The following is a 15,000-nucleotide window of genomic DNA, read 5'->3' as shown; positions in this document are numbered from 1 at the left end:
TGTCTTCCCCAGATCCACTCACTGCTTAACAGGCAACTCAAAAGGAGGAGTCGCAAGTGCTGCGACGACAAGGCCACAATCCCCTGCCTGCCAGCTTCTCAGACACACAACACTGACAATTGTGGTCACTGGAGCTCCTGGTCGAGCTAGACGCACCGATGTTGGAAATCGAACCTGTACGCGGGGCTCTGCATTGGAGGCCGAATGATTTACTGAATGATGAGTCATTTTTTATGATATGCTTGGGGCTTTTTATGCCTTTATTGATAGAGATAGTAGACTGACAGGAAATGGGGAGAGAGAGATGGGGATTGACACGCAGCAAAGGTAATCGGTATCGGGAGTCGAACCCGCGACACGCTGTCAGGCGGCATTAGCAGCCTAGGTGCCCAGACGGCTACTCCAGCCGCCCGGGCGGTGTCTCTTTTAACTAGCTAATACAGTTAATACAGTATTTGTATTACTATCTTGGTCCACTTATGGCTATATCTACTGCAGCTATAGGCTAATCGCACTTTAAATAACGTTTGTCCTGTGGTGTTTACAGGAGGATTTACATCTCCAACTCAGATGGAGAGCAGTATCAGACAAAGAAAGGCTAGTGAGCACATACAGTACACACTGGAATTTGCCACATAGACAAAACGGTACGACAAAGGCAGCAATAAAACAACACCAGTAACCAATTTGTTTGAGAAAGATTCTTGAGAAATGTCAGACCATTCCAAGAAGACATCCATATAGGTAAATAAGTAGCATGTCACAAGACCAGAGACCTGCTGGTTATCTCTGTGGAATAATGTGACCAGAAGACACACTGAACCTTTTTCCACCTGGGTGCTCTAGTCTAAGTCACCCTCTGTAATAATTGTGTCAATTGGTACTGTATGTGCAATTCATCATTTATAAAACGCCCCAGCTATGATTCTGGGAACCCTACGTGAGGATGTTTCTTTTTTCATCTTTGCTATGCAAACAACAGATACAATTGCAGATTTGTGACTCTGGCCTGGTCCCATATTCAGCTTTTCCGACGCTTACCTTTGGGCAAGACGGGACAGATTCGAGTACACAGTAAAAGCCTTGGTGTTCAGTGTACAAATGGACCCACATGGACCTGTGGGAGTAACCGGGGGGAAATATGCAACATGGGAACGATTCAAACTCAAAGTCTTTGCTTCAAACTATTCTCACATCTGCTTACGACCATAGCTGACAATACAGCCAAGTGAAACAATGAAACCTGACTGAGACAAAAAGAGAAGTGAGAAATGTGGTGGTGATTTAGGACACATGATGTCCACGTAGTTATCTGGCGGTTCACACAGCCCAACTGTCACCATGCGTCAACGTGAGCAGAGCGTTGCAGAATGAAGTGAAAAGAGGAGAAGGGAAGACGCTACTTCAATCACATCCCAGGTGTATTAAAGGTATATTCAGTGATTTCACTTAATTCAAATATCACTTATTTTTTCTTATTTTTTGGATAATCCTCCCTACTATAAAGTGTGCTGACCATATAAGGAGTTCCTCCCTGTCCCCAGCCCCTGGGGTCAAAAAACCCTAGTTTCGGTTTGGGCTTTGGGTGGCAAAGCCTTCATCCAATCATGATCGAGTGGAGCGGGCATTGGTGCACGTGCACGTGCTGTTGGTCTGTTGTACTTCCCCCACTGTAGAGCGTGTGCATGTGCACATCTTGTTACCGGGTGGACCGTTTTTTTCCTCCAAATCACCCAAATCACTGAATGCTCCTTTAAGTCTACCACGCTGTGCCTGCTTGCCAGTGGTGGAAAGGAACTAAGGACATTTACTTAAGTACTGTACTTAAAGGGGCATTCCACTCATTTTCAACATTTTACTATGTCATTAATATACCTTAGAGTGTGGAAATAATAAAAAGTCCCCCCATTCTGTGTTTCCTAGAACTAGAGGTCTGAATTTTTTCCCCTCATAATTACAGTTCTAGGAAACACAGAATGGGGGGACTTTTTTATTATTTCCACACAACAGCTCTAAGGTATATTAATGACATAGTAAAATGTTGAAAATGGGTGGTTTTACACTTTAAGTACAATTAACTTCGACCCGCAATGCGACGCATTGTGAGCTTGTAGATCTGCAATTTTACTCAAGTACATTTTGAATTCCGGACTTTTATTATCCGAGTACTTTTTCCACCATTGCTACTTGTACTCTCTGTGATGACCTGTTTTCCTGGCGCAATATGTGCACATAAGTGCATAACATAACTACCTAACTTGTAGAAACCACATGACACATTCCTGTATGTTTAAATTATTGCACACGGCAAACGAGGTTATCCCGATTCTGAAGGAATTAAGTTGTCCTTATAGGAGCTCCGGTTAAACCCCAGCCATAGGTTGAAGGAGGAAGTACACCACCTCTCATTACACTTTAACCACTTGAACCCCAACTTTCCTATCCCGGGGGCAAACATTTGGAGAAAATAGCCTATCTATGAGCTCACAATGGCCACTTTTCCACCAGGGTTGGGTTATTTTTTTTTTGCCTAATATTGAAGCGGTTCAGTGTTTCCACTGAAAATGAATTAGTTCAGAACCCTAAAAGTTGGTTCGGAAGTGAAACCAGAGAATGAACGTCCGCCCCAACGCCCCAAGAATCTATAACGGAACCAGTTCTAGAACCAAAGTTATTTTGGTGGAAAAGGAGCAAATGTGTCGTGCTGCAACCTGTGAGCTTGGATATTTGGCTATTTTCACGCAATATATTTATTCTAGTAGAAGTACAAAAGGACTTATCTGGTCAACAAAGTACTTACGGGTGACATTGTTGACAAGCCCAAGTGTCACCGGGTGCGTAGTGTATAGTGTTAGTCTGACGTCCCAATAATCGGACATTACTATAAGCCTACCCTTAACCCTAACCGCGCGCGGAAGCCACGGGTGAGTCTTAACCACGTATGTCAGACTTTTGGTACGTCGGACTAATGTATACCCCCCCAGTGTCACCAAATTCTAAAGCCACATTATTGCAGTGCACAACTAAAGTGAACAACTCTATAACCAACCTGATCCTACTGTACAGTATGTTTGTCTCTCTCCCCTCTTTCCCCTCCTTCTCCGAGCACACCCCCACCCCCCACACTCACCATCGGTGTACCTGTCACCCTCATTCCTCTCGTTCACTCAGGCTCAAAGGAGAGCAGAGGGGAGGGGGCAGGAGAGGGAGGGGGTTGGAAAGAGACCCAAGGATGGTGTGTAGAGAGGAATGAATGAGGAGAGAGGGAACAAGAGGAGAGGGGGAAGAAGGGGGGAAAATGTGGCACAAAGCAACGGTGAAGAGCACAGGCAAGATGGAGAGGAGTGAAGGACGATAAGAAAATAAGGGAGGATACATGGAGAGTACCAAATGTTCCCGCTGGTGCTGTTGGCCTGGTGATAGAAACCCCTTCAAAGTGAAACTGGCCTGAAGAATTCCAGGTCAGACATAAATGACTGCCCACACCCCACCCCACCTACTCAGTTGAGGGGTTGATTCCACTCCGTTTACTCCGAGACCCCTCCTTCCTTCAGTTCAGTCAGCCCTTGTTTGCTTCAATTTTAACTTATTTACGTGGATATATCTTAGTATTTATTTTACTCTCTTTTTCAAAAAACAAGACATCCCTGGCCAGAGTTGTAATTGTTGTTCTTAGAAAATAACAGTGGTAACCAAAGAATTAGCAAAATGGTTATTTACTGCTGCCTGTCTATATTTTGTGTCATTACAAAATGGCAGTTACTCATTTTGTAGCAACCTCTAAAGCCTTGACCTGTTATAGAAGATAACTATATCAGACTTAATTAAAATCAATAACCACAATTTCCATGGTCATTCTAAACGCAAAGGGGGAGACGTACGCATTGCAAACTCAAACACAACGTAACCACATCATGACCTCCAGCATGACACTATAGTGTAGTCATTACCAATCATAGCAGCTAGTTTAGCTTTAGCGTTAGCTGAAAGGCGCTTTGCTTCCTTTGGCAAACACATTCCTCAGCCTAATCAGCGAGCCTGCTCAAGGCCGTAGCACACATTGTTTCAGACAATCACCAGTAACGTTGACAGTGTCACACTCGTGATAAAGGCTTTAGTGCCTGTGTGTGTGAGTGCGTGCGTGCGTGCATGTGTGTACGTGCATGTGTGTATGTGTGTGCATGTGTGTGTGCATGTGTGCGTGTGTGTGTCTGACGAGGTGAAGGGATGGAGATCAAAGGTCTGAGAGCTATCTTATGTGTATTCAAAACATGCATGATATATAATAGGTTTTCTAACCTATACATTATCTCTACATTTCCAACGTCGCCCACACACATAGCGACTGACGATCACACACACTTGCCTATTGCCTACAGAGGGCCCACCTCCATGCACACATTTGTGTTCAAACAAGGACCCACCCGGTCTACAAACATAGTTAACCGAAAGTATGTGTGATCACACTCCTATATGCACACATTAATGCATAATTATGTTTCTATGGTAAAAAATGCAAACACTGAAAGAACATCTTAAACCATGGTTCCTTATCTCTGGTACAGCAAGCTGCGAATACAGTTTCTACTGTAAATCAATCAGTCTATCCGTCTATCTGTCTATAATCAATCAATCAAATCAATCAATCAATCAATCTATCGACTATCGTGTTCCAGGAAACGACACAATTTCACACACACACACACACACACACACACACACACACACACACACACACACACACACACACACACACACACACACACACACACACACACACACACACACACACACACACACACACACACACACACACACACACACATAGCTCACCTTACAGGGGTAAAAGTCCACTCACTACAACATCAAGAACCAGGAAGTGTACAGGGAATAAAACCACCTTCATCATTCAGTCACTGTAGCACATGTATCCACCACCTTACTCACACACACACACACACACACACACACACACACACACACACACACACACACACACACACACACACACACACACACACACACACACACACACACACACACAGAGTGAAACCTCTGGTTTCATTGGGAAGACATTAACATGACCCATTCAGATTGTCCTGATTGGTTTAAGTATCGTCGTTCCCAATCGGCTGTATAACAAAGCAGTGAAACTCATCAGCGTGGAATACGTGTTATATTTCATAATAATACAATAATTGATCACAGGAAATGAGGAGAACTGAAACTAAAACATGGTAGCAGAACAATTTCGCCAAGGTCATAGAATGCTATGGTTATTAGACATGTATTAATTAATTACAAATACTACATGAAATTACTAATACAGCTAGGCCTCGATCTTTAACTTCCAATAAGCACACTCTGCACTGCAGTCACCCCCCCCCCCCCAACATTTTTAATACATGGGTTGGGACAAGCTTTAATTAATGTCACCAATCCAGAATCCTCAGAGCCACAACTGGAATGTGAAAAGGCACAGAACATCTCTTTGAACGGTTAAAGTTGCCTCTGTGTCACAGTTGGCTTACATGTAGATCATATTTCTACCACAAATATACTGCGGCAACAACACACAAGCCAACACCTTGCCCTAATACGAAATACAAATACAATTAAATGAATCACAACAGCCACACAGAGCAAGAGCATAGGGTTCCTATAGGAGCATTCTCTGTACAGATAAGACACACAGGAGGACAACATGCTAAAGTATGTAGGCTAACACTGTACTGTACCTGTCTCCCACACAGGACACAGGAGTGAGGCTTGCCGGAGAGCAGCAGACCAAAGCGATTCGGCAGGTGTTTACCGGGTTAGGAGTCACTTGAATAGTCACACACAAGCACAGACAGACACACATACACACACAGTCTCTCTTGGTTCATTCACGGACAATCCCTCTCTTTGACAGGCTTGTGGCAGACAGTAACACAGCCTCTACCTGCCCACCTGTGTCTATGTGACTGTAATAAGTGTGGAGGCACCTGACCTGCTTTGGTGTTTACTCAGTGCTGGGAAGAGAGGTGGGGCCATATAGAGCAGGTAACCCCCTCCTACCTAACCACTGTATTCTCTCTCAGCTGATAAGGAACAACACAGGGTGTGTGTGTGGGGGGGGGGGACGACGACGACACAACAAGGGGATGGGTTGTACTCAACATGCTGATTGATGACAATCAGCGAAAGGATCTTAAGAAATGTTTGTGTGTGTGTGTCTGTGTCTGTGTGTACATGAGAGTCTTTGTATGCATATGTTCTTGCGTGTTTGTTTATAATAAACGTTACGCACTTAAACCCAATACATACTTTGCTGTATGTCAAATTGCGTAAAGTAAATTGCGTAAAGTAGATCTGATTTTTTTTAAATCAAATGTCTATCTATTTTTACATGCACATGTTAGGGGTGCTAGCATTCATGTGGTTAATAATGCATTTATGTATTCACTTTAAAGTAAAATATTGCATATTATTACCCCAAGGGACTCTCTGAGCAGTTTGCTATCAAAGTTTGATAGCAAGTTTGTTGAGTTGGAGAAATATCTAGCTTGTACATTTGCTATTTTTTGAGAAATTTGAGTGGTGCTAGCCACTCCTATATGCAGCTATGTGTGTCCCTCTGTCTGTCTGTCTGTCTGTCTGTCTGTCTGAGCACGATAATAGAAATAGTTTTTTCACCACCAAGTGTCACTGTTGCGCAGCCTAACGCGCGCACACGCACACGCACACACACACACACACACACACACACACACACACACACACACACACACACACACACACACACACACTACACACACACACACACACACTACACACACACACACTACACACATACAGTACAAGTACCGCGGCCATATACATACATTACACCCTTATACTATGACTTGCACTACAGGACTAGATGCTGCTGTGTACGACGATACAGAGCAAAATCTTGAGGGGCAATTTATTGTAACTCTGAAAGTGTAAAAATATACCTAAACTATTTTTATACACTAGGTATGTGTATATATATATATATATATATATATATATATATATATATATTTCTTTATATTGTAATGTACAGTTTGTATGTTTTTGCTACAATGAATTAAAGTTCCAATTAAATAACTTTACACTACAAGGTTTAAAGTAGACCTTTGGCTAAAGCTTACACTGTAAATATTCAGATCTTCTGGCACTCAACACGCAGCACACAATAGCCCATCTACAGTATTCCTGGACACAGCTAATATTAATTGTATAACTGAGAATGAAACATATTTCAAAGGGTTTTGAAGCTACAATTATTTTAATGAATGTAATAATATTTTAACCAATCAATTTGTATGTTAATACAATAACTAGCAGTCTACAGTGTTTGGAAGTGAAGTGGCATCCCTACATGCTTCCACTGAGAAATGTAGACCCTGGTTTCAGGTAGCTAGGACACCTACTGGTTGAAAGGGAGTACTGCCTCAAGCTCATAATATTGATCTTTTCCTAGTCCCTCGAGACAGACTGACTCCGTCTGTTCCGTTTCGTTCCTTTTTATTGACTCTGTCAATAAAAAGAGGGCGCTGCTGGGCGCCCGCTGGCTAGCGGTCCAGGCACATGCCACATAATAGGCTCTGGCCTGACAGCGCGTCGCGCGTTCCAGTCATGACGACCTTTGCTGCATGTCTCTCCCCTTCTCTCTCTCTCCCTCGTTCCTGTCCGTCTTCACTGTAACTATCAATAAAGGCACAAAAGCCAAAAACAAATCTAAAAAAAAAAGAGGGCGTTGTTTTTCCTTTATTTTTTTATGATGACGGCTTCTCAGATTGATCTTTTCCTGACCTATAGAGGGTATGCGCGTGACATCATCATCAAACCAGGAAGTTATGCAGGAACGCCTACTGAGTGGCAAAAAACGACTTCCTGGCCTCGACAGCCCATATAGGGGTATAGAGGGTATGCGCATGCTTAAAGTGAATGGCACATCGAGTGGCACATCGAGTGGCAAAGCAACAGGCAAAGTGCGTTTAACATTGTTTAATGCAATCAGATTGGACTTTTCTGTTTGTATGTATGGGCTGTCAGGGCCAGAAAGTAGTTTTTTGCCACTCAGTAGGGGTTCTTGCATAACTTCCGGGTTTGATGATGATGTCACGCGCATACCCTCTATTGTGGATGTGAAACCTGATAGGTTAATTGAAGTCCAAGCCATCATGATTTGTGATGTGTCTAACACTGTATGCTAAAATAATATCTCTCTCTTTTTTATTTATTTTTTTATTTTAGTTTGGGAAGCTGACAACAGCTAAGTCAGGCAGTAGACTGGGAAGGATCTCTGGCCCATGCTGTGTGTGAGCAGAGTGTATGTTACCTTAATTAACCCTGAAAATGACAAGGCACTATACTCTTATCAGATTGGGTCCCTTTCCACACAAACATGGCTGTGTGTGCATTATATATTGTGTCTGTGTGTGTGTGTGTGTGTGTGTGTGTGTGTGTGTGTGTGTGTGTGTGTGTGTGTGTGTGTGTGTGTGTGTGTGTGTGTGTGTGTGTGTGTGTGTGCGTCCGTGCATGCGTGCGTGCGTGCGTGTAATTTACCATTGTTTTTGTGAAACATTAACCAATGACTCAGTTATTGAGGGACATTATCAATCACTGACTTTGTTGCACACAGACACACAAGCGCACACACACACACACACACACACACACACACACACACACACACACACACACACACACACACACACACACACACACACACACACACACACACACACACACACACACACACACACACACACACACACACACACACACACACACACACACACACACACACAGTTCAAAGTTTGCGGGTGGAAATATCTGCTCCCATCTCAACAGGGGTGTAAAATCCGGGAGGGCTGAAGGCCATACACAGCCATAAAGCCATTCTAAAGATGGAAGACCGAGGATGACCAAGACTTACACTGTATCGTAAAGGTACGCACACACGCACGCACGCACACGCGCACACACACCGCCGCGCGTGTGTCTTCAACTTCAAAGTACTTTATTTTTCGTTTCGGAAACGTCTTTTGTGAGGTGGTTAAAAGACAACAAGAAATCACAATACATACAAGTAGTACACAAATTCTATAAAACTTTAAAAAGCCTACTTTTAAGAGAAAAAACGAATACTTCAAAACATAATATTAAAATCCACATGGAGCAATCTATATACAAGTACTGTAAAAGCAACCAATGTGTTTACTGTAGTCCATCAGGTGGGAAGGGAGGGGTCTGTTGTTAGATAACCCAAAAGGGGGGGGGGGGGGGTACGGCATTCAGCGCGTATATCTATTCTACGTCCGAGCATAGACATGGTAACGTCCCGCCTGTCTCTGATTGGCCTACCGACCATATACCGACACTGCCCTGCTAGCCCGTCTAGCCCCCATGGTCTCACCATGGGGGCTAGAAGAGGCAAACTAATAACTAAACTAAACTTGTGCCGTTTGCTTTGATTGCCTGTGATCTAAATTAAAGTGTTAAACTAAATACTAAAGAAACTTTTTACAGTACAATTATGTTTCAAGTTTACACATGTATACAAATAAACAGGCCAACGGCATAAACAATATTAGTTTGCCTCTTCTACAAAAATAAAAGTTACTGTTGCACGTGCCAATAAGCTGTCATTCTCTTGTTTTACATCGTACTTGTATTATTTATTTATTTCCCACCACGGAGTAACCTCACGCAGCAGAACTATCCAGCATGTATCCTCCACCTCGGAGGAAACTCTGGTAAGGCCGGCAGTGTCTGTAGGCCAATCAGAGGCAGGCGGGGCGTTACCATGTCTATGCTCGGACGTAGAATAGATATACACACATTCAGCAGTCTGATGGAGGTATAGGCACGAAGCTATAGCTGAGCCCCTTTTGGTGAGCTTTGAGGCTCTGTATCAACGGCCTGAGGGCATTATAGAGCTTATATGACAAGTCTTATGACAAGAAAACAGGTCAGAGGAGGTTGCCAGGAAGTGACATACGTAGGCCCATGCATACGTATACAGCAGGGTTGGGCAACTTTGACGATGGAGAGGGCCACTAAATTTCCACACTCACTCCAGAGGGGCCACGTTGCATATTACTGTCGTAGCAAAAATAGCTGATCTACAAGCTCAAAACGCGTCGCGGTGCGACGCGTTTTGATCTTGTAGATCAGCTATTTTTGCTATTATTTGAATTTAAATCCTGAAAAAGTTTTGCTATTTTTGAATTGGAATCCTGAAAAGTAACCTTTTTATTTAATTTCAAATGCCTTTAATTATAGTTATGTTAACTTTATGAACTAAATAAAAATGCATTGGACATAAAAAAAGACATTTTAATAATACTCATTAAGCTACTAATCTACTTAGCTACTATCATCACTAGAATACTATCAGTATTCTAGTGTTAACCTGAGGGCCGCATTAAGTGAAGGTGGGGGCCGCATGTGGCCCCCGGGCCACCAGTTGCCCATCCCTGGTATACAGTGACAAGGTGATCGTCATTCAGACGGCTGTACAGATAATAGTTTGAGAGGAGTGGTGTGATGATAATGATGATGATGATGACGATAGGCATCAACGCAGTACCAACAGAGACAGGAACATGGGGGAACTGGCCCTACAGGTCTGCAGGCAACCCGCACGCAACGCAACGCTGTCAACCTGTACACAAAACAATCTTTACAACGGTCACTGACACACAAGAACGGAAACCAGAGAAAAGGCCACAGTGATAATGTCACGTGATACATCATGTGCTGCGTACAGTGGCGGAAAGTAGCTAAGTGAAAAATGTTACGGTACAAATTTGAGGTGCTTTTTCTTTACTTTATACTTCTAGTTACTTTGTACTTTTGTGTAGATTCTTAAAACATACTTTGACCAATTAAGCCCTATTTTATACGTTACATTGTGACACATGCAGAGCACAACACAGACGCATGGGTCATGTGGGACAATGTAGGACAGAAATGATAAAGGAAGGATAGACACAAATAAACAAACAAACAAACACATAAACAAGTGGTCAATGAGTGATAATACACAGCATATGCTGTGTATTACCTAAATCAATAACATATAAAAGTCCTGTCTCCCAGGAAAGTGCACCTGCACGCACGCTCGAGCACACACACGTGCACACATGGCATGCACACACGCACACACAAACATTGTGTCAGTCTCCATTTTGTTAGCAGTAGCGTTTGATAATTTTGTCTGGCTTTAAACGGTTAACAAATCAGCCCTTCCTGCCAAATCAAGTTGTTTGGCCCGGTAAGGAGGGTTCCAGTTAAAAACACAAGCCCTTAACGCTCAAGGAGGTGTTTGTCACTGTCTACACCACTGTACCGCAGAGGAGCGGACCACCAAAGCCCTTACGTCACACGAAATCCTGAGTATTGTTAAAGTCCACGTCACGTGATATGAATGAAACCCTCGGTGCAAACATGTTGAAATGTTGAAATTTGCACACTCTCTGTGTTACAAATGGATGAATAAACATGTGTATTACATGTCAACATCAATGTTCTCGGGGCGACATGGCTAGAATGACTGAGCGCTGGCATGTCGGAGTGACTGCCGGGTTTCTCAGAGGTGGCCATGTGAGACAGCTGAACCACTTCAGCAGAACAAAGTGCTTGTTTGTCAAGAAAACACTCCCAGTGGCTAAAGGATTACAGCTTTGTCAACGTCAGCAACAGAGCAAAGTGTGCGCGCGTGCACAGTGTACTGTGTGTCTCTGTGTGTCTCTGTGTGTGTGTGTGTGTGTGTGTGTGTGTGTGTGTGTGTGTGTGTGTGTGTGTGTGTGTGTGTGTGTGTGTGTGTGTGTGTGTGTGTGTGTGTGTATGTGTGTGTGTGTGTGTGTGTGCACGCGCTAGAGATTGTAAGCTTACGGTTCAAAGTGTCACAGGTCCTTTCTTAGGTGTTTTACCATAACTATGAACTATAGTCACTGGTGGCCCCTCCCACTGACCTCCTCAAAAACACCCTGGAATGAATGTCAGTGACACACGCAAAGATTGAGAACATGTCTGGTCATCACTGTGGTCATTCATGGCTCTCTCTCCACGGTGATCCTTCGGAGCATTCATGGTTCAACGCTAGAGACTCAAATCTGAAACGTATATTTCACCCTCAGCATAGCTCCTACACATGACAGTCAAATCTGGACTGTTAATGTACGGGTCAATTTTGTTACACCCGGTCCCTAACCCCCTCAGCCCTCATCTGTGTCCCCATGGAGGGAGCAAATTCCATATTACACACAAACACACACGCACACGCACACGCACACACACACACACACACACACACACACACACACACACACACACACACACACACACACACACACACACACACACACACACATGGATGGTGGGATGAGTGTCAGTCCTGGAAAACACTGTTCTGGTTCTAATATGTCGTCCACTCTGACGGGTCGTTCCGGTGCTTCTCTGCTAGGACTAGTTAGCACTATAAGGTTCATCTTTTACTGTTTACTGTCTGAGCCCGTTCTGATGTCCCACTTAACTTAACCACAATGACTCAGCATAAAGATGAGCACCGCATGCATGCACCACAAACACATGAATGCCTAGAACACTAAACCCGGGTGATTTTCACCCGGACAGTTATATTTTTGTAATTTTCGTAGTGTTGCCGATGTCTGAGGTGGGTGGGTCTTTCAGTACCTTCATGATGCTCAGTGACATCATAGAAGATAGGTTTGTTTCCCTGCCCACATCCCTGGTTTCTTCTACAGGCAGGTGTTCGGGTGAATTACATCTGTGTTTAGTGATAGAGAAGAATTCCATACACCCACAATGGGCTTTTTCTTTTATTAAACCAGACCATTCTCACATGTCCCAGGAATGGGTGGACCAAAGGAGAAGTTCCCAGCTCCATAATCTTTTAAGGAATATTTTTGTATTGTTTTTTTGTGAAAGGTCATGATGAAATATTAAAGAAGAGTACCTCAAGTTGCCATGTTTTGCTGTACTTCAATATATTTTCATGAGAAATATTTTATATGGAATATACATTGGATAAAATAGTTTAGTGATGGTTTGACAAAAGTTAAGTTTAGTGTTTTAGGGTTAATGCACTAAACAGAGAGAAAGAGAGAGTGAGCGAGAGTCGGAGAGTGAGAGAGAGACAAAGAGTGTGTGTGTGTGTGTGTGTGTGTGTGTGTGTGTGTGTGTGCGTGTGTGCGTGCGAGAGAGAAAATCTGCCATTAAACTTCTTCCTTCCTGATGAAACTTTCCCCTTTTCCCTAGAATCTGGTCAGCTGACACTGCAGTCACATGACGAGTCCCTAACCAATGGCAGCGCAGAGTAGGAGTGCACTAGTTGCTACAAACAGCACCAAGGTCAAGGAAGGAGAGAGTAGAGGAGAACAGAGGTGAAGGAACAGGAACACCGCAGAGCACACAAACAGGCAGAGCAAACACAGACACGCACAGGTCATTCACGGATAATGTAAGAAAGAAAATAAGAAAGCAGGGAAGGAAGGAAGGAAGGAAGGGAGAAAGAAAGAAAGAAAGAAAGAAAGAAAGAAAGAAAGAAAGAAAGAAAGAAAGAAAGAAAGAAAGAAAGAAAGAAAGAAAGAGTCAGCATTATGACTTGTAACCATTGAAGCAGGCTGCTCATTATCTGACCCTGTAACCAGTCAACATCAACATAAATTATCACTGTTTCCCAAACAGTGGGTCGGGACCCATTTGTGGGTCGCGGACACATTTTTATGGGCGCCTCAATTCTTTTTGTTTTAAGTAGTGAAAATAGGCTATTTTTCCTGGCTCCAAGTGGGTGTCGCAGTGGCTTTATAATGCACAATGTGAAGCGCTTTGGGTAAAAGGTGCTATAAAAATATGAATTTTACTATATAAACAGCATTTCACTGCATTTGAAGACAGACAGGTGTCTGTTCTTTTTCATTACGACGGGCACTTAACCCTCTCCTATAGGCCTACACACCTGTAGGTGTGCAAATACTTTTTACTATATAAACAGCAAAAGAGCAATAATAGCAATTTGTCTTTTAGCAAGACCAAAGAAAAGACCCAATGTTACCTTTCGTAAAGCTATTTCGTGAATGAAACCACATTTTCAGAAACGATATCTTGAGGAAATCTTACAATTGCAATAATCCCTGTATCTAGTTTCTTGAAAAGGAAAATTATGTTCTCTCTCGCCTCATTTGCACTCTCTTTCTCTTTGGTAACATAAGCACGGGCACGCGTCCACACACACACACACACACACACACACACACACACACACACACACACACACACACACACACACACACACACACACACACACACACACACACACACACACACACACACACACACACACACACACACACACACACACACACACACACACACACACACACACACACACACACACACACACAATGAAACTGAGAAGGGACAGTATAAAAAGCAGATAAGAATTGAATGAAAAGGTGGTGGTATGCACTGTTGGCCAACTCCAACTAATTCCCTCTAAGTGTAGGGACAGACCAGCAGCATACAATACCTAACCAACTATAGCACTGTCACGCACGTCAATCCTGAGGTTTTATGTTGACAAATACCAAAGAGGGGGGTATTGGCACAGCACACCTGTTCTGTTCCTACTGAACTGGAATTATACACGACAGAAATGAAAAGAACAAAAGACAAAAAGCGTGAACGTGAACGTGAAAGGGTATAGAAAAACCTTTCAGTCAGTCAGTCAGTCAGTCAGTCAGTCAGTCTATGCATACAAGTAAGACGCGCAAATGCGGGAAGCGAACGCAGCTCGTAAATTGCAATAACAACAATTAGAATAAATTACGTAGTTTTTTAAGGTTTATTTTTTGTTTTTTTAAGATTTTTTTAAAGATTTTTTTAAGTTTTTCTTTTTAAGTTTTTTTTTTAAGTTAAGTTTTTTTTTAAGTTAAGTTGTGTGTGTGTGTGTGCGTG

General features: G+C 43.0%; 1 protein-coding gene across 10 annotated transcripts in view; it reads right to left on the bottom strand.

The window, feature by feature from the left end:
- Positions 1–15,000, bottom strand: part of rbm47 (RNA binding motif protein 47) — a 46,673-nt gene that overhangs the window by 18,458 nt on the left and 13,215 nt on the right. Inside the window, exon 1 of one of the 10 annotated variants that reach the window (XM_079500399.1) lies at positions 5,739–5,921. The exons of the other annotated variants lie outside the window; for them this stretch is intronic. The gene's annotated coding sequence lies outside the window, so the exon portion shown is untranslated. Of the gene's footprint in view, positions 1–5,738; positions 5,922–15,000 lie in introns of those variants that run through there. 10 annotated transcript variants of the gene reach the window in all.

This window comes from Electrona antarctica (genome assembly GCF_951216825.1).
Source record: "Electrona antarctica genome assembly, chromosome: 4".
Classification (NCBI taxonomy): domain Eukaryota; kingdom Metazoa; phylum Chordata; class Actinopteri; order Myctophiformes; family Myctophidae; genus Electrona; species Electrona antarctica.
This window is presented reverse-complemented; position numbering and strand designations above follow the sequence as displayed.